This window comes from Cetorhinus maximus, chromosome 15 (assembly GCF_964194155.1).
Source record: "Cetorhinus maximus chromosome 15, sCetMax3.hap1.1, whole genome shotgun sequence".
In the NCBI taxonomy this organism is placed as follows: domain Eukaryota; kingdom Metazoa; phylum Chordata; class Chondrichthyes; order Lamniformes; family Cetorhinidae; genus Cetorhinus; species Cetorhinus maximus.
Window position 1 is genome coordinate 91,583,602 of NC_135893.1, and position 20,951 is coordinate 91,604,552.

The 20,951-nt window shown below is 42.8% G+C and overlaps 1 protein-coding gene and 1 pseudogene across 1 annotated transcript in view; both read right to left on the bottom strand.

The window, feature by feature from the left end:
• cacna1ha (calcium channel, voltage-dependent, T type, alpha 1H subunit a) overlaps positions 1–20,951 on the bottom strand; it is a 610,320-nt gene that overhangs the window by 381,411 nt on the left and 207,958 nt on the right. The gene's annotated exons all lie outside the window — the stretch shown is intronic.
• On the bottom strand, positions 248–20,029 carry LOC144691125 (large ribosomal subunit protein eL43 pseudogene; annotated as a pseudogene).

Sequence of the window (20,951 nt, forward strand, 5' to 3'; positions counted from 1 at the left end):
GTTATAATTGAATAATGAGGCAGTGAACTGACCCAGCTAGATGAGCAATTAACAAAGTGGCATTTGGAAAACTAAGAATGTGACTGTTAGATATGCATTATGCATGGAGCCTACATAATACACAAACCAAAATTAATAACTAACCTTTAAAAAAGTTCTCTACAAAACTAAAAGGGAATTATTTTATCTCTGACAAAAGTTTCATCTTCCTTTTAAAAAAACAGCTACAATGATTAGCGATCAATCATTTCTTATATTTTCAGTCTAGTTTTTTTTTCCCTTTTCATTTAACATTTTATTAACAAGTTTGAGGACACATAAACCTCTAGAAGAGTTCAGACTCCACGGCCAGTGCTCACTGATCCTTCAGCTCCCACAGACGGCAAATTGCAGACTTTACTGTAACGACGGAGGTGGTGTTGTAGGCCCAAGCTCCTCCAGCCACTGTTTTCATGCAAGATCCACAATGCCAGATGCCAACTGCCCTCTGCTTCATCTTTGTTTTCCCACAGAAGGAGCAGGTGTATTTGGCATGCTGGCTGATTTCAAACTTTTTCACCATCTTACGGAGCGAGGCTCCATAACAAGTTCCATATTTCCCCACAATCCCCCCTTCTTGGTGCGCTTCGCCACCTTTATTTTAGCTCATTTTTAAAAAAAGTGATGAATATTGATGACATAATTGGATTACTGAGCCAGACAATGCAAGGAGGCATAATTAGCCCCATTAAATGCAAACTTAAGTGATGGAGAAGAGGTGACCAAAAGGAAAAGTCTCAGGTAAGTGAAAAATATAAACATAAATTTATAAAATGTTTATTACTACAGATATAAAGCAAAAATAAAATATTAAATTCAAACTTTCCTACTGATTGAATCATAACAAAATGGTGGTCAAACTTGAACAAACCACTGGAAGGAGGCTTGCAAGTACATTATGACAAATGCTGCCACTTACATTGGTCATTTAATTTGTATGTTAATACTGCTATTACGTATAACTCAAAATCATAAGAGCTGAACAGTACATTCAATTCCTGACAGAGCAGCCTCGCAGGCATGGAGGGCAGTAGGTTTCACCACCATTGCTAGATTCTCCTACGTGCAGGGCATGATCAATTGCACCCATGTGGCCTTAAAGGCACTGAGTGGCCTAAAAGGCACCGAGTGAACAACTACTAAATTTCATCAACAGGAAGAGCTTCCACTTCCTCAATGAACACAAGAAGAGCTTACTCTATGTGTGAGCTCGCTTTCCTGACAGCTGCCATGACTCCTTCATTGTCTGGCAGTCCAGGCTACCGGAGCTTTTCACATCTAACCCCAAAATCCAAGGATGGATTCTTGGGAGGACAAACGCTATCCCTTGAACACATGGCTACCCACACCTCTACCATATGTCTCATATGGCTCTCCACGAGGTTGTCCACTTCCTCAATGGAGGAGCTTGTGTGTTCAAAGCGCTGAGTCTTTGTGGCGCACATTAACTGGATGGACGTCTCTATTCTCAGCCCAGGACCAGGCTCTCCTTCAGGGAATGCTACTTCTGCTGGTATAGGTAGTGCCTCCTTTCCTCCTGACTCCGAGCAGGAGGTGCCCTTGCCACTACTGGTGCTGTGCTCCTCACCCAGTCATCTTATCTAAATATGCGTGAGGACACACCAAGGTGAGCATATCAACGCCGATGGACTATACTTTTGCAAGGTGTGATGGGTACCTCTTCGGCCGGTAATGGTGAGGGTCACCTTGGGAGACACAAGAAGAGAACAAGAAAGTTAGCCTTGGTGAGCAAAGGCCTCTGCAGCACTGAGGCTTCCCAATGCAACTCAGTGTTCAGCATGCTACTGGGACAGGGTGAAGTGCAATGCTCTCCTTAATGAACGCAGTGACCTCTCTTATCACCATCTCATCACCGACTTCCTTGTGGTCTGCCATCTTGGCTATTTCCATCGCGCTCTCTCCTCAATGGGTGCGTGTGATGATATGAATGTAAGGCACACCTCTGCCCATTTGGGTCCTCTCTCAGGCAGTATGTGCCAATTTGACAAATAAGGACAAAAGAGAATGAGATAAGACACTCCTACCCTTTATGGCCATTGCAGCTGCTCCAATTTGGATGGGCACCTCTGAAGTCGGATGGAAGATTGCAAGGTCAGTTGGCGGTTCGAAAGTTGGGTGGGCAGCTGTAATGGAGGGTGGGATGTTCTAAATTTGGGTGGCAGTTGTAATGTCGGGTAGGCGGTTCTAAATACGGGTGGGCAGTTCAAAAGTTGGATGGAGGTTCCTAAAGTTGGGTGAGTAGTTCTAAAGTCAGGTCAGAGTGTATAAAGTCTCATAGTTCCTTAGCAGCACAATGGCCCTGAGTCACACATACGGGTCAACAAGTGGCCTGTGCACATACTCCCCCCATGTTCAGGAGCAGCATAGACTCTGAAGATTCTCAGTTGGTGTGTCTGCTGGAGGATGGATACCCAAAGACCTGTTCTGAGGATTGAGGTAGCACTCAACCTGCCAGAGCATATTAGGTCATTGAATGTTTTTCTACACTGGATCCAAGTTCTTCTGAGTACGCTACTGCTGCTGACTGTAATAGTGATGCCCATCCACACCTGCATGCTGTGAGTAGGTGGCCTTTTCCTGCCACTCTCCAGGAAGAGCACCTCCCTCCCCACCCTCACAACCTCGAGCATGACTTCTGAGTCCACATCTGAAAATTATGGAGCTGTCCTGTCCCAAGTTCCAAGCATCTGGCTGAGCTGGACATTGTGGAATATAAGTCCTCTGTGATCTTTCACTCTGCAGTTACAGCAGTGAAACAGCAGGTACAGTAATGTCTGCTCTGGTCAGTTTAAATCAGACCTACACTTGAGTGGTCCTGCCGCCATTCCCACCCTCATGGCCATTAATTGGCGACCAAACTCATCCCCATAGAAATTAAGGGGTCACCCCATGAAACTCAGGGCCCATTACTGTTTCCCCCTGGGGGGCCTGGAAATGGGTCTAACTTCATTTTCTGCCCCTACAGTGAAAATCTAGCCCATGAAGACAAATGTTTCCTTTTTGATTTGACTGTGCAGCTGCAAAATATTATATTAGTTCACCAATAATGACTTTAACAATAACAAATAATGTTTTTCTCTTACATTTTGCTAGGCTTCACTTGATTATTTTGGAGGGGTTGGAGTCCATAAAATAGAATAAACATGAACCAATAAATTATTCACATTTTCTATCGCTTTGGTTTTACTCATCCATTTTTTCACTGCGATTATCGAGTAAAGGAAAATTGGGCTACAAAATGATCCTTCCATATCTATACTGGCACTGAATTATATTTATTACAAATAGATGCAAACAGTACTTCATTATTATAAATGTCTGTTATACCATGGAACCTTGCAGAACAGTCTTCAGTCAAAAATCCCTCATTACTAGAAAGCACCACAGTAGTAGCTGCTCTCTTTCAAGCAATGTCTGCACAATAAACAAAATCCCACACTCCTAGATATCTACCAAAATAATTTCCAAATGACAAAATATTATTCAATAATGCATAACATATGTATGCTTCACTGTTGAGTTTGTATCATTTTTCAATTGACCAGTGTATATGGACTGCAGAGGTTCAAGTAGGCAGCTGATCACCACTTTCTCAAGGGCAATTAGGGATGGGCAATAAATACTGGCCTAGCCAGCGATGCCCACATTCCATGAGTGACTAAAAAAGTATCTTCATAGCCTAGTACAACATGCACTTGCATACGTCTTCATGATGATAGTTCCAGTTTTAGTAGATACTGCCCAAAGTTGCCACACATGCATTTGTTATTAAATTTAACAATGTGTGACATCAAAATGTTATGACAGCGGACTAATGGTACCAATGGCAATTTGAACTTAAGGAAAACCTGTGTTTTTTCAAAAAAGAAAAACAAATAAAAGGACTGAGCAAAAGATGGCTGATAATGTGCAGTGACCACACCCAGGAAAGTTCCATTGTGGATTATAGTGTTTTTTATCCAATTAAAAGATATGGGTGTCACTGGCTAGGCCAACATTTATTGTCCATCCCTACTTGCCCATGAGAAGGTGGTGGTGAGCTGCCTTCTTGAACCGCTGCAGTCTATGTGGTGTAGGTACACCCACAGTGCTGTTAGTGGGGGTGGGGGGGGGGGGAGTTCCAGAATTTTGACCCAACAACAGTGAAGGGACGGTGCTATATTTCCAAGTCAGGATGGTGAGTGACTTTGAGGAGTGCTTTCAGGTGGTGGTGTTCCCATATATCTGCAACACTTGTACTTCTAGATGGTAGCAGTGGGTTTGTGGAAGGTGCTGCGTAAGGAGCATTGGTGAGTTTCTGCAGTGAATCTTGTAGACACTGCTGCCACTGCTCGTTGGTGATGGAGGGAGTGAATGTGTGTAGAAGGGGTGCCAATTAAACAGGCTGCTTTGTCCTAGATGATGTCAAGCTTCTTCAGTGTGGTTGGAGCTGCACTCATCCAGGCAAGTGGAGGGTATTCCATCACACTTCTCACTTGCGCCTTGTAGATGGTGGGCAGACTTTAGGGAGTCAGGAGGTGAGTTACTCACCACAGGATTCCTAGCCTCTGACCTGCTCTTGCAGTCACAGTATTTACATGGCTAGTCCAGTTCAGTTTCAGGTCATTAGTAACCCCCAGGATGTTGATAGTGGGGATTCAGTGATGGTAATGCCATTGAATGTCATGGGGCAACGGTTAAGTTCTCTCTTATTGGAGATGGTCATTGCCTGGCACTTGTGTGGCGCAAATGTTATTTGTTACTTATCAACCCAGGCCTAGATATTGTCCAGGTCTTGCTGCATTTGGACATGGACTGCTTCAGTATCTGAGGAATCACAAATGGTGCTAAACATTGTGCAATCATCAGCAAACATCGCCACTTCTGACCTTATGAAGGAAGGAAGGTCATTGATGAAGCAGCTGAAGATGGTTGGGTCGAGAACACTACCCTGAGGAACTCCTGCACTGATCTCCTGGAACAGGGATGACTGACCTCCATAACGAGAACCATCTTCCTTTGCACTAGGTATTACTCCAACCAGCAGAGAGGTTTCCCCCTGATTCCCATTGACTCCTGTTTTACTAGGGCTCCTTGATGCCACACACAATCAAATGCTGCCTTGACGTCGAGGGCAGTCACTCTCACCTCACCTCGGCAGTTCAGCTCTTTTGTCCATGTTTGAACCAACGCTGTAATGAGATCAGGAGCTGAGTGGCCCTGGCAAAACCCAAACTAAGCATCAGTGAGCAGGTTATTGCTGAGCAAGTGCAGCTTGAGAACACTGTTGATTGCCCCTTCCATCATTTTACTGATGATCGAGAGTAGATTGATGGGGCGGTAATTGGCCGGGTTGGATTTGTCCTGCTTTTTGTGTACAGAATGTACCTGGGAAATCTTCCACATTGCCGGTTAGACACCAGTGTTGTAGCTGTATGGAATAGCTTGGCTAGGGGCGTGGCAAGTGCTGGAGTACTATTGCCGGAATACTGTCGGGGCCCATAGCCTTTGCAGAAGCCATTGCCTTCAGCAATTTCTTGATATCCCATGGACTGAATCGAATTGGCTGAAGACTGGCACCTGTGATGCTGGAGACCTCCAGGGGAGGCCGAGATAGATCATCTACTTGGCACTTCTGGTTTAAGATTATCATGAATGCTTCAGCCTTATCTTTTGCACTGATGTGCTGGGCTCCTCTATCATTGAGGATGGGGATATTTGTGAAGCTTCCTCCGCTGCAAAGTACCACCATCTATGCCTCACAGACAAGCCAAAGGCTTTTATTTGGATTCTTAACTTCTCATTTCTTATCTTTGTGTATGTGTGTTGTGTTTTTATTATTTTTCTCAGATTTTAATGACTAATAAACTTACGCTTTCTTTGACTCAAGAAAGTCTGGTTAAATTGGCTCCTTCTAAAAAAAAAATACATTTGGATCGGGAAAAGGTATCCACGGGGGAAGGGATCCCTTTTAAATTAACCTTGTTGTGACCAACCAAGGGGGTTGAATAAAAAAGGGGAGCCAGCCCATTTCTCCTCATCCAGGGGCATAACAAAATCAGGAAGTTAACAAATTGGGGAGACCTCGTCCAGGGACCGTCACAAAAGTTTCATATTTTCATATGATCTGGATGTTGAATCACTTCCTTTGAACATTATGTGATAGATTGGCTGATGTGTCAGACGAGACCTCATGAAAGAACTAAATTAGTGGTGTTGCTGCATTGAGAGAATGGGAGAGGCACTGTTAATAGGGAATTTTGCTTGCAATTGCCTGGAACGTCTGCAAGAAATTCAAGACAAAAGAACCATCAGCTGGACTTTGCTTGAAACTGTTTATTGGATTTATAAACTGGGAAATGAGTTTGATTTAAGTTCGACAATCAGGATACTTTAATTGTAGCATCATGTGCGACAAATGTACTCATGAACAGCAACATTTATAGAACACTTGCACTCTCAATTGTAATGGTCCCAGGGGAGATGCTACACTCCAGAACATATGCATTTTTAGTAAAATGTCATTAATTGATATATATAGTAACATCATGAGTGTGAAAAATCTTAGGTGGTGTAAATCAACCCATATCAGGACTGTCAATCATTGATAGTTTTAAATCTAAAAATCACTAAATATGTTCTGCAGGCTTTAATTATTTTTCAAAATTCTGACAAGACCTATGGACCTGGCTATGCTCACATGGCTGACTGAGCTCTAAACAGAAATGAAACACATTTTATGTCATAAACAATCAGAGCATTTCCTTTTTCAAATTTTCTTTCAAGTTATGTCTATTTTAGGCATAACAGAATTAGTGCCAAAATTGTAAACAGCTATAAATAGTGGACCCAGCCACAGAGCACAAAAGCTATGGAGTATGAATACCATACGTATCTCTCCTTTTTTTCCACCTAAGCCTCGAATACAGCTGTTCTCAAACTGTGGGTCACAACTCTAATAGGGGTCGCAAATATTACTGGTAATTGACCATGTTAATATGCAGAATAGCAGCAAACTTCCTTTTGTTGAAACAGTTGTTTCCTGCGCTGATTCCTGGATTGTTTGAAATTGACAAATGATTAAAGATCAGCCAATCGCGAATAGTAGTTTCCAGGCATTTTGTTGCATCTTTAAAGTTTAGTTCAAATCTGCCTTGTTCCAGCCAATTACTGCTCGGGTCATTCCTGGCAGAACGGCCCAAAAGAGTGCTCCATGGGCAGAGTAAAGAAGACACATCGTTCCAGACCCAGCATCGTGGCTCTGACTGAGATCCGCTACTGCCAGAAGTCCACCGACCTGCTCATCCGCAAACTGTCCGTGCAGCGCCTGGTGCAAGAGATCACTCAGGGACTCAATCCAGACATGCACTTGCAGACCTCAGCCATCTTGCCAGCGAGGCTTACCTGGTGGGGCTCTTTGAGGACACCAACCTGTGCGACATCCACTCCAAGCGAGTCAGCATCATACCCAAAAGACATCCAGTTCACCCATCTAGTGCTGATTTCGGCAACAATTGCAACAACGGCTCTTTTAAGAGCCACCAAATAAACAAAGGAAAGAGCTGCGATCCCCCGAAACCAATGATCTCTGTTGTCTGGTTCCGGTAGTACCCCATAGCTTTAATTAAAGGGGTTCAAGTCTGATATCTGATCTAGAATTCATTAAACAGCATCTCTGGTACCCGGGTTCACATAATTTCTTAGATTAACATATATTGCGGCTACTAATTTGTAAAGAATTGTTGATTTCGGACATATTTATGGCTAGAAGGGGATATGTCAGAGCAGAAAGGGTTAGAAAGCAAATGCGGGTTAATAGAATTAAGGGAGGCGGAGCTGATTGAGGATTGCTTTTGCATTGAATGAGGGGGGAGAGGGCTTTGGGTTGTGGATGCCTCCTTTGGATTGACAGTGCACTGGCTGGTTTTCCTTTGGTAGCGGCCAGTTGTGGGGCGACGTTGGGCGGCGGGGGTGTTTGGCCAGTTGGGGCGCCGGGGGCGGTCACGTTGCTGGATTATTTAGAGGAGTTTGCTGAGATCCTGGGATTTTCATATTTATATAATGTATATTTTGTTGATCTATAAAAAGAAAATTTTAATTACATACTGAATGGTATTTTTTTTTATTGCTGTTTTGTTGGTGTCTGCGGTCGTGTCAATTTTCCAGTGTTAAATGGGGTCACTTTGGAAAATAGTTTGGGAAGTCCTGCTTTAATATTTCCAATCAGCAGGTTGGCTATCCTATTTCCTGTGAAGGAGGAGGCGGTGTTGAAGAGCATATTTACACAATCATTTAATTATATGTTACTATGGATCAAAGCAATTCACAAATGTGAGCTGAGATTACCAATAACTTAAAACAAATATCCGAATGTTTCCTTTAAAATGTCATTTTAATTTATTGAAGTTTATCTTTGATGGAATTCACAGTATTTATATACCTCTGTTTTATCAGAGGCAGATCATTTTAATTTATAATGCTCTTACTTAATATAAAATAAAGGTTTAAGTTATGTCTTTTGGAGTAAACATAGGTGGCAAAATTTGAAAGGCACTGAAAATGGGCAGAAGAATACTGGTGTTCAGTTAACCCACATCCATTGCTTTTGATGCAGGCAACATGCCAACAATGTGCTTGTATAAGCCTGCTTGCAATGTCAAGGAGCATGGGAAAGTCCAGCACCAACATGACAGAGGGCTTTGCGTAGAGTTTGGAACCCATCCTTTCCAATGTGGACATGATGATCCTGCTTACAGGCACAATCATGAAGCAGCATTGGACAGCCCGTATCTCAGCTTCCATTGCAGCACAAGCAGAAGTCCCCCAAAGTCTGGGCCCTGCAGTGAAAGCTCCGACTACTGTTCTGCAAATTCAGCTTCTTGTCACACAAGTTCTAATTACTACCATCATTTTTTTTCTTTTATTCTTTCATGGGATCTGGGCATCGCTGGCAAGGCCAGCATTTGTTGCCCATCCCTAATTGCCCTTGAATTGCATGGCTTGCTAGGCCATTTCAGAGGGCAGTTAAGAGTCAACCACATTTCTGTGGATCTGGAGTCACATATAGGCCCAGACTGGGTAGGATGGCAGATTTCAATCAACAATAGTTTCATGGTCACTGACATTAGCCTTACTGTCCAGATTAATTCATTAAATTTAAATTCCATCAATTGTTGTGGTAGGATTTGAACCCATGTGTACAGACCATTAGTCTGAGCCTCCAGATCACTAGTCCAGTGACATTACCACTATGCCAACTTCTCCTGCCATTGTGGCTGTGGATACCACTATTCAAAGCAGCTGATTATGAGGATTGCTGATGAATTGCTCTGGAGGAGAGCTGGTGGCTTTGTGGAGCACAAATTTGCTGTCCTCTATCAGGAACAAAAACATTCATCCTCCCACCACTACTACTCCATCAGTGCCCTTGCTGTTGCCTGTCAGCCAGCCAGCACAGATTGTTGCTGGCCATGCTGGGAAGGTGCAGTCCAAAGCCAGACCTTCTAGTCCCAGAGCTCCTTAATGTTGTCCTCCAAGGCCGTCAGCAGTTTCCACCACTGAAAGTCAGCAGCCTTCCACCAGCCAGGCAGCAGCTACTGGTCCAGCACTGCATAGCAGTACTAGGACAGGCAAAGGCACACAGAAGACAGGCACTAAGGTAATGCACAAGGATAATTAGTTGATGTTTGTATGCAATATGACATGCTTGATTTATAAATCTTGGGTTTTTATTTTTGCACTCTAATCAAGTGAATGCTGTGATGGTCAGTAATAATGGTGTGGCACTGCTGATGAATGGGGAATTGGGGTTGCATTTACCAGAATCATAGTCAGCTGAGTCATTCGTCGACAGTCTGGCTAGAAAGGGGTTGTTTTGGTTGCCGCCGCCTCCTGCTCCATAGCTGGTTTGGTGTACAGCTAATGGCTGTATCCTCATAATGGAAAGGTTACACAGGATACAGCACACCACCACAAATCTTGACATGTGTGCTACCAGGTACTGCAGGGATCCTCTACAGCAGACCAGGCAGCAGAAGTGTTGTTTCAGCAATGGTCTGCCCTATCACATTTCTTGTGGTACCATGGCTTTTGTTGTATGCATGCTGCGCACATGTGTATGGGTTGCACATCAGAGTTATGTCGTCAAAGCATTGCCCTTGTCATCCAGTGTCCACCCTCTGTTTTGTCATGGTGACTCAAATGTAGATGCCACAGGGGACTACTGCAAAATATAGGCATCATGACTGGTGCTGGGATATGGGAGATTGACCTGTATGATTTGTTGTATATGGTTGAAAACCAGCTGTACGTTCAGGAAGTGGAATCTCTTTTGGTGTGGTACATCTTAGGCTGAACATGTGTGCCACAAACTAATGTGCATGCAGTCAATGGCATCCTGCAATATGGGGTGCCTGTAATTCTTGTTAAGCCCTGTGTTTGTTTTGTTTGCTTCTCTCTTGCAAGAGAAAACGAGAGAAAAATTCAGCTGTCTTGGACTACAGAGCCTCAGTGAATTCCCTTATGCAAGAGTGGATGTCAAACTGGGAGATATTGTAGCCTAGAAGAAGCCAAGCACATAAAAGTTGATGGCCATGATCACCTTCACAAGTCACTGGCTGTACCATCTGCTCTTGTAGTTGCATTTGTGGCTGCAGCATGTGGAAAATATCAGTGAGGACATGCTTACTGAAGGGCAGACTGTTGCTCACAGTGGTTTAAGTAGGTAAATTGCTCTCTGAACATCCTAGGCGGCTATGGCCTCCTGCTGTGAGCTCTTCACCACCACCAACACTCCCTTCTCCTCCCCTCTTCTTCCAGCAGATTGTCATGCTCTATGTCAGCTCTGCTTGCTCTCCCAGTCATTTGTAATTCACGGAGCACGCATACTGCTGAACTGATTTCTGGGTCCAAGTGGTTTATGCCGAATTCTTGAAATTAGGACAAAGTCCTTCAGGAGGTGCCACACGCTCCCTGAAAACTTTTGCAACTGAACAAAATGCTAGAAACCACCAAACCCTTCCACAACTGGAGAAACAACCAGTAGAAATCAATGAGTAACCAACCTGTAGGTTTATGATAATCCCTTTAAACAGCTCTGATGGGGGAAGTTGGAAGGAAGTCCTTCCTGCTGCTGAACACATATTCTACTGTGTGTATTTAAGAGAAAGTTTTAGCTTGAGTGTTGAGCTTCAAAATGGCTGTACTGACATCATATCAGTACTACACTCCAACTGACATCACAATTTGCCTCCTCTGCATATTTCTAGCAGACACTCCCTGTGCATGCTAACACCTTCACTAAAATGGACACTTTGGAGATATAACACTCACAGCATCAAGAAGCTGGGCATTGCGGAACTGAATTTTGCAGCCATACAGTTAAACTAAGGTCCTAGAGTGTAAAGTTCAAATGCAGATTAAGAGTTCAGATTCCTGAAGTTTACCATTGAGCAGTTTACCAGTTCTCAGTTATATCACAAAGTAAGATGCAAAGAAGTGGAGTGCTTTATTCCATTCAGAACAAAATATTCTAGCCAAAGTACTTAAATTAAATTACATGCTTTTCCTTCTTCAAAATCAGGAGCAGCACTGGTGAGCACCACAAAGGAGTCTAGTGGTATTGGAAGACTACTCAGGGAGGAAGGCACATGGAGCGATAAAGCAAAATGTAAAAATAATAAAGAAAAATGGTTGACACTTAAGATTAAAAACACATTGAAAAAGTAATATAATCCTTTACATAGATGACAGCTGAGACAACTGCATTGGGCGATAAGCGTCACAATGCTAGATAGCTGAAAATGGAAGTAGAATTCCATAAAGCAGGAATGACTTGTTCTCTTTGTTGACAAACATGTGAGTCAGGCAATCATTAGATTTGAACTGTACAGAAATATCACTGTAGTCATTTCCTTGCATGTAATTTCACAGTTGCATGGCTGCAGTCAAAATACTGCCTCGACCACAGCCACAGGGAAGAACAATTGACTAACAGACACTATGGCAACCTCATCTGAGGCTGTTAGGAGAAAAGCTCTGCACAGATGATGACTAATGAGAATTTAAGTGGAGAAGAAAGCGAAGTGACAGTCAATTACTGGCTTAGAGCGATTAACTCTCCCAAAGCTGTCTACCCAAGATAACACGGACTTCTGCATGTACAAGTTGGAACTAAATTTGTGTTGCAAAACTGAAAACAATTCTCTTTTGGAATGGAATGCACGTTTGATCATAGCATATTCTTTATGATATGATATATTTTTCTATTCTGGTGTCTAAAACAGACCTGTGGATAAACCGTTAATATTAAAATAAAAATGCCTGTTTTTAATTTTCACCACATACAGAATGAAATGGATAGTTCATTATAGATCTATAATTCTATAACAATCACTCTACATTACAGTTACCTTACTGGTACAACATCTTCATTTTAAAAGGTTAATGAAAGGTCAGTGATCATTTACATGCAGAATAGCTTTTGCTTTTCCTATAGCGTAAACTATAAAAATCGATTGAAATCTAGGCATTGATGGATCATGAAAATGAGTAACCCTTTCTTTTTAAAGCTTTATTTTCTCACCAATTTTCTCCTCCTCTTGCTGGCATACAGCCCCATGGGAACTAGCCACACTCTCATGGATCAAAATTCATTTGTGAGCATCAACGCTCAATATTGCCAAGCTAGCGGATTAGAGGGATATCACAGCTAACGCCAATCAGATATCAAATATCAACTAACAGCCATATTCATACATATTATCAACAGGCGGTAATGACAGCAGAAACCATGGGCATTAGCGTGCGGACACGATCGGCGGGCCTGGGAGCAGCTGTGAAATGGATCGCCACCCGTGATCGACCCCCGACTGCAATTTCACTCTGGCTGGCCAATTAACAGCCAGCCAGCGTGAAGGGCACGCAGAAATTCTCAGCGCTGCCAGGGTGGGGGAGGGAGGAGGGCAAGTGCTAAAGTCAGTGCGGTCGTGGGAGAGCGCTCACAGAAAGCTCCATGAAGGAAGAGAGCTGCCTTGGGGGGCTGAAGAATTCAAAAACCGTAAATAAATATTTTCAAATGCTGAAAATAAAATGTCCATGCATCAGGATCAGTCACCTGAACATATATATGGCTGACGTAAATTCTGTCCAAATGTTTTTTTTTTAAATTAACGTCTGAAAACTCATCCATCCCTTGGATGAGGTTCCCTCGAAAAGGAAAAGGCTGCCTGGCCGATTCGTCTGCCCGCCAACCGTAACGTTGGACGGGCAACGAAAAATCACTGTTGATGGCCTTAATCGGCCTCTTAATTGTCGGCGGGCACGCGCAAGTGCGCGATGATGTCAGGACACTTGCCCAGCGTCATCACACACTATTTCACACACAAGAGGGTCGGGTGCGCACCCACACGCCGAGTGAAAAATTCTGCCCCACAGCTGATTTTCCCTTTCCCCAATGTCAGACTCCCATAATTACTGCAAATTAAAATTAGCTGGCTCAGCACAGATTAGGCACTGAACCTGGAATAATCCTGCTCTGCATAGCTCAGTTACTCCCTCAATAAACTCTCTGAGCCATGATACGTGCCCTTGCTTTTTGTTTACAAGTGAAAGGAAAGTGTGAAAGTCAGTTCATGTTCAAGCACAAATTACACTCCCTTCCAAACTGATCTTCATCAAGGCAAGAATGTTCCCGTCGCGAGCGGGGACGGGGCCCGCTCACCAATGCGCAAAATGACGTGGACTGACGTCGGGCGGAGCTCCCAACGTCATCCCGCGTCATTTGCGTTTTCAGGTCGGCAGGGGCGCAGCCGAGTCAGCAGTGCGCCCGCCGATCTGTCAACGGCCTATTGAGGCCATTTAAAAAGCAATTAAAGCAATTAGTGGACCTGCCTGTCCAACCTTAAGGTAGGCAAACAGGTTGGGTGTGCTGGCGGCCACCTGAAAAATCATGAAACCTCATCTACGGGTGGGATGAGGTTTCATGACTGAATTAAAAAATCAAGATTAACTTTTACTTAAAGTTATGTCCATGTCCCAACTCATGTGACATTGTCACACGAGGGAACATGGATGGTAAATGAAATAGAAAAGAATATGTTTTTCACTTTGGGAACTGATCTCCCTGAGGCAGCACTTAGTCTCAGGGAGATCAGAGCGCTCCTTCACGTGCATGCGCAAAGGAGCGCACTTCCGCATTTGCCATTCTCCCCCCCCACCCCCCTGCTGGCACAGGGAACGTACAGCACTTCCGTGTGGACGTCATGCTGGGCGGGCCTTAATTGGCCCACCCTCGAAAAATGGCGGTGTGCCAATTGGAGGGCCAACCGCCCACACCCGCTCCCGCACTTCCCCCCACCAATGGGGGGAAAATTTTGCCCCAAGTCTCTATTATCTGTATTCAGTCGAAAAAGTGACCAAGCTAAGTAGAGTAAAATGGGCAATTCCAGATTTTTCCCCCTCTCACTTTTGCTTCAGGTTGATGGTTCACCTAGGAGAAGCCAAAGTAACTGAGCTAAGCTTGAATGTTAGGTAGTCTATAAGTTAACAAACTGAGGGTAATTTTCAAATTAAAACTAGCATTGTGGTACAGCCACCCATTATAGAAATGCCCCAATTTTCTTTTCCCCTGATTTTAACAAAATGGATCAGTTGGTTGCTATAACAGGCAACCAGCCTGCAACAAGAGCTTCACACTCCTGTGAAAAGTTGAAAATTACTTCCACCAACTTTTAGACAGGGTCAAATCATCCAATGAGACTGATATTCCTATAAAAAAAATTACCCAAATTAAGAAACAGTTAATTACTGCATGAAGATGTAAATAGAAGAGATTTTAGCTGGCTCTACTAAAAATGTACTGAATCATTAACCTATAGCATGATATTTCGAGGTTACTGAGCTCTATGAAGGACAGCGAATGCTGGCATACATTTACTTTACAATGAAACATGTGTTTTATATTTAGAAATCCATCCCTTTAACTTCACCCTTGACACAAAGTAGACGTAATGCTGATGTACAATTCTCAGTGAATGATGTGTCATCTGCACACAGGGGGCTGAAGGCATCGGCCAAGCGGCCACCCCCGCATTATTAAACTGAAAAGTGTCAACATGTCAGGGTGAAATGAGGAAATCTGAGGTTCTGGTTTAATATGAGAAACAACCCAAACTGTTCCATAAGTAATCCAAAAGCACTGTAACAGCCAAGATTAGTTTTTAAGAACTGTTGTTTGAAGGTATATTCTGCTCATTAACATTTTGTCTTTTTTCCCTCAAATGATGTAAGTTAATAATGTAAGTTAATGTTTTTTAAAGATAATATACAGTGCAAACTGCTCAGTTGAAAAGGTATTAAAATTGCATGAGTGGCATTTTCACATTTAACACCTTAAGATTAGTCTAAAACTTGAATTTTATTTCTGTTCAACAGCAAACAATGGCATCCCTTAATGACACAGAAAAAGATGATGGCATATGGGCAAAAGGAAAATTTCAATCTAAAACAGTAACATTTATATGTGTTTCCTTTTCCAAATGGTTTCCAAACATAGGTGTATTCTTACTGGTGCTTTTTTAATTTCAGAAGGGGAGGGCACCCTCTTTCAGCAGGCTTCCTTGATTTGTGAACTTGCAATATACCAAGTTTTTCCTTTTTGGTATTTAATAACCTTTTGTGTTTTTTTTTCCCTCTCTCAAACCAACAATGACCTACTAAGCCTCTGAAGCTGTCAAAATCAGATTCTGTCACAGAAATTAGTGCTTACTATGTTTAATGATGTAAAATTAACTTGATCGAAATGTAGATAGGGAAACTGAACATGTCATCTTCATGATTTCTATTTGGCAGAAGTGTCCTACAGTGTATAGCGCTGATACACAGACGACATACAAGGCCAGCTTAGTGGAAAAGCTAAACATAATTTCTAAATCATAGGTAAAATGTCATAATTCTGGATTTTTCTGGTCTATTTTGGTCAAATAGACACTATAGTAATTCTTAATGCTATCATCTATGCCAAGACATTCATCCAGACAGGTCCCTCAATGTCCTTGCAAATACCCCTCGATGTCCTTGCAAACACTCGCTCAATCAACACTTCTAAAACAGATTATTTAGTCATTTATCTCACTGATATTCTGGGAACTTGCTATGTACAAACTGATGCCACATCTTGCTATGTTACAAAAGAGAATACATTTTAAAACAACTTAATTGGGATGACCAGAGGTCATGAAAAGCAGAATATAAATGCATGTTCTTATTCAAGGGCATGGACTACATTTTACTTAAAATACTTCTGCTTTCTTTTATTATGATAATTGCTTACTGCTTTATTAGTGTACTTGGTCATCAAATATTTTCCCATTATTTAAAAGGTCACGTAAGGAATACTCTGGTAGCGATTAGGCTAGTTCATTGTTCTCTCAACCATAAGAACCAAGTTTCAATTACATCCTGAATTGTATTTGGTGACTCTCTAAACCAGATTTACAATTCTGAGCGAGTCGTTTGGTACAAGCAACGTCCTGCGAAGATATTCCTTCAAGACTGCCTCCTGCAGGTTAACCAAGCAAACCATCAATATCTCGGCTGACCTTTGTCATCCATGATGGTTTATAGATAAGATGGGAGAAAATGATCAAGGACAACTTTTTCCCAAATAAAATAAGTTTCGTAGATTCTTTTATTGTTTATAGATCTGGACAAGAGGGTAGAAAAACAATAAAAATGAACAGTTTAAATTATATTAAAATTTATTAAAGTAGACTGCTACATTTAACTTTTAGCAGATTTTTTTATTTCCTAGTTCACGGAAACAGTGAATGGTCCTAGGGGACAATGATTAAAAGTACAATGTATTATATTTGACACTTTGTATTGCCTAAAGTTTTACTGTCTTTTTGAATTTAACGTTTATAATTTGATTTATTCCACTGTATGGCCAATTAAATAATTACATGTCCATCCAAATGTACAAACCTAAATAGCAGTTAAAATCCCAGATATGCCTTCAATTAGGAAACCAGACATTAAAGCCTGATCTTGATCAACTTAGGAATCTCCTAGGCAGCAAATCCATCCAAGGCAGCAGGAACTATTGGTATACTAGTCAAAACATGGTTCAGTCAAGGAACACCATTCAGGCTGTCCATGGAAATGACAATGGTTTGGACACTCTGAGAAATGACGCAGAGGAATTTCAAGACAATTTTCTTAATTTTCTTGGCATACTGGCTTAATGAAATAAGGGTCAACCCCTATGCTTTATCCATGATTGCATATTTGCTACAAATGGCATTAAATGATCTCTTGCAACATGTGTACTCATAAATTTCATACATGTCTCTATCCTGAGTGATAGCATTAGGAGTGTAGGCACTGCACATGTAAATAGGACCACATAGCTGTAGACCAATTAGTTCAGTTCACACTGTGGAACTCAAGGCCAGGATTTTCCCTTCAGCGATTTGGGGGCGGGGCCCGCTCACCGAGGGGAAAATGATGGGGATAACCAATTAAGGCCATTGACAGGCTAACTAACCTTATTAAACACCCTGCCCGGCCAACCTTAAGGCTAGCGGGCAGGCCAGGAGCCCCAGCGGGCTGCAGATTATTAATGAAATGTCATCCACTGGCGGGATGAAGTTTCATGTCCGTTTTTTAAAAATTTAACAAATTTTATGTGTTTATTATTAACATGTCCCATCTCGTGTGAAGTTGTCACATGAGGGGGACATGTTAATAATTTTAATATTTTTCTATTTTTAGAGTTTACTTACCTCTCACGAATTTCCCTGAGACAGCACTTTGCCTCAGGGAGCAGTGTGCATGCGCAAAAGAGCGCACTTTGACAGTTGGGGATTCCCTTCCCCCCCCACCCCGGCACAGGAAGCGCATAGCGCTTCCTGTCGGACAGGCCACTGGGCAGGCTTTAATTGGCCCGCCCACTCAAAATTGTGGCGGGCCCCATTTCGGCAGCGGGGTTCAGCTGCCCACCCGCCGCCGAGCCGGTGGGGCCCGCCCACCAGCCAAGGGCTAAATTCTGCCCCAAGTGCTGCCCCGTAATCACTGGGTAGAGGACCATACAAATTTGTAAACATTGTTAATCAGCTGATTGATGTTTTAGGCATGTTCTTGAAATTATGGAAAAAGAACAGACTCCTGCAATTAAAAGATGGCCATGAGCTAGGGAATATAGCAAACCAATTGGCTAATTATTCAGCTGTGATTTACAAATAATTTTATAAGTTACGGTGGCTAACCTCACAAACAGCATTTGTCATTCTCTGTTAGGATGTCAAGCTGATATCTAATGAAATAACTTTAATTTTCCAGACTTGGTGTACACAATGAAGACTAATGAATGATATTAAATGTGATTCAGTCAGTTCAGATAATGGTTCCTCTAATGGGTTTTCCATGAGATCCAAACTAAGAAGCAAACTACAGCATTAAATAGCGTCATAGAAATTTATGGAACAGAAGGAGGCCATTCAAATCATCGTGTCTGTGCTGGCCAAAAAGAGCTATGCAGCCTAATCCCACTTTCTAGCCCTTGATCCTTAGGCCCTATAAGTTACAACACTTCACGTGTACATCCAAGTTCTTTATAAATATGGTGAGGGTTCATAGGCTGGATTTTCTGTGCCCCTGCCAGACATATTTCTAGCATCCACCCACTGCCCCCACCCCTTGTTCGCCCCCATAATATGGGGGGGGGGGCTGGGCGGCGCTGAATTCGGCAGCCTGCCCACCACATTTAAATAAATAACCAAGGATCAATTCAGCTTGTTAACAAGTTAATTGACCCCGATAATACACTGCCCATGTCATAACTGATGCACCCTATTTCGGCATCAGGCTTGTATGGTGAGCAAATGACTTGGGCCCTATTTATGAAGTTGCCAACAAGGCCAATCTTATAGTGCATGGAACCGTAAGAATCCCAACACGTAGACTTACCAGTGAAGGTATGCTTGTGGTAGACCGTGCTGGAGAACCTCCAGCAGATTTCTCAACTAGTACGTTAAGAAAAGGGAGTTTATTTGGCTGCTCCATTTCAAAGGTGAATTTGAGCACAGGGTGGCGCCTATTAAGACATATAAGGAAATTATTACATGCAGCTGCAGATTTAAAAGTAGCAAATGTATCACCCACATGTTGGAAATATGCAAGGGGGCAGGAGGTTAGGCGTCATTCCATTGAAGACACGTTTCTTATGAAATCCAACAAAAGTGTTTGCGAGAGCCGGGCTCTCATGGCAACACTATCTATTTGGGCATACATGAGCCAGAGTTTTTCCCTTGTCGGGTGAGCTCGGCGGGAGGGAGCGGGAAGTTGGCTGCCACCTGCGATCGGCTCCGCTTCGCGATTTCACTCGGTCGGGCCAATTAAGGCCCACTCTGTGTGGATCGCGAGCGGCAGTCCTCAGCGCTACCTGTGCGGGCAGGGGGAGGAGGGAGAGCGAGCCTGGCACACAGTTCACGCATGTGCACAAAAGATCACTTCAATCTCCCTGAGGCACGGAGCTGCCTCAGGGAGATTGAAGCGCTTTTTAAAAAAATTAATAAAGACAATAAAAAGTTAACAAAACATGTCCCCTCATGTGACTGTGTCACATAAGATGGGACATGTTTTTAATTTCAAAATAAAGTTTTTATTTAATGTGTATTAGCTTTAGGAAACCTCATCCCGCTCGTGGATGAGGTTTCCTAAAAAATGTAAAGGCCGCTTGTCCTTTTCGTCTGCTCGCCAACCGCTAGGTTGGATGGGCTGTGTACATTTCAAGTTAATTGCCTTGTTAATGGCCTTAATAGGCCTTTCGATTATTGGCGGATGCGCAGCTGAGTTCGGTGCCCGCCCGCCGATCGAAATATCACAAGAGTGTGCGGTGATGTTGGGACGCATACCCGATGTCATCACGTGTCATATTACGCTTGGGCGTGTTGGGCACACGCCCACATGCTGAACGTAAAATTCTGGCCATGGTGTTGTCAAAATTGAACTCAATTGTACGAGTTGCCGAATTCATTTGTTCAATGAATACTGATTCAGGCAATGGTGGCGGGTCTAGATCGCCATGATATAATGCTGCAGCGCAAATATCTAAGACTTTCTTAAGTGGAACATTGGTGAATGGGCTAGTTAATATCAAATGAGCACATGGACACAGCATTGCTATCGATATACAAGTCCTGTATAGTCTTCGCAAATGTGAAGGACTGTGTATGTGGAAAACTTGCTCAAAACTGGCTGTAACAATTCACACAACCATTTGGCCAATTCATGTTAGTCTGAACCGGTCATAGATAAGATAGGGTGTAAGGGGACATCACTTTTGTGCAGCCCATATATATGCAGATGCAGCGGGCCGTGAGGACGAACACTGTCATATATATCATGTGGCAGCTTATCACTCTTACAAAAGTCCAACAAACGTTTTTTTTTAGCTTACTTTCGAACAAGGCATTCCGGTCATGTTGAGTGGCAGGTGGATATGAGATGGATACAAATTTGGACCCATCATTAAGAATGGCATGCATTTTGTTGATATAGTCAAGCTCGTAAAGGATGACTATTCCTGTCCCTTTGTCAAGGTTTATTGATGTGTATGTCTGGGTTGGTCTTAAGGCCTCACAACACTGTATGACATTTACGTTGCATGTGAAAATCAAACAGGTCATTAGGAATCCCGCAATATGCGTGTGCTAGATCAGCTAGGCATGCTTGCAAGAATTCAGCGTCTTCCGTGGAAACTGGTTTGTGCCTCGATGAAATGTCACCTAACCTCCTACCCCTTGCATATTTCCGATATATAGACGATACGTTTGCTATATTTAAATCTGCGGCTGCATGTAGTAATTTCTTTACATATCTTAATGAGATCCATCCTGCGCTCAAATTCACCT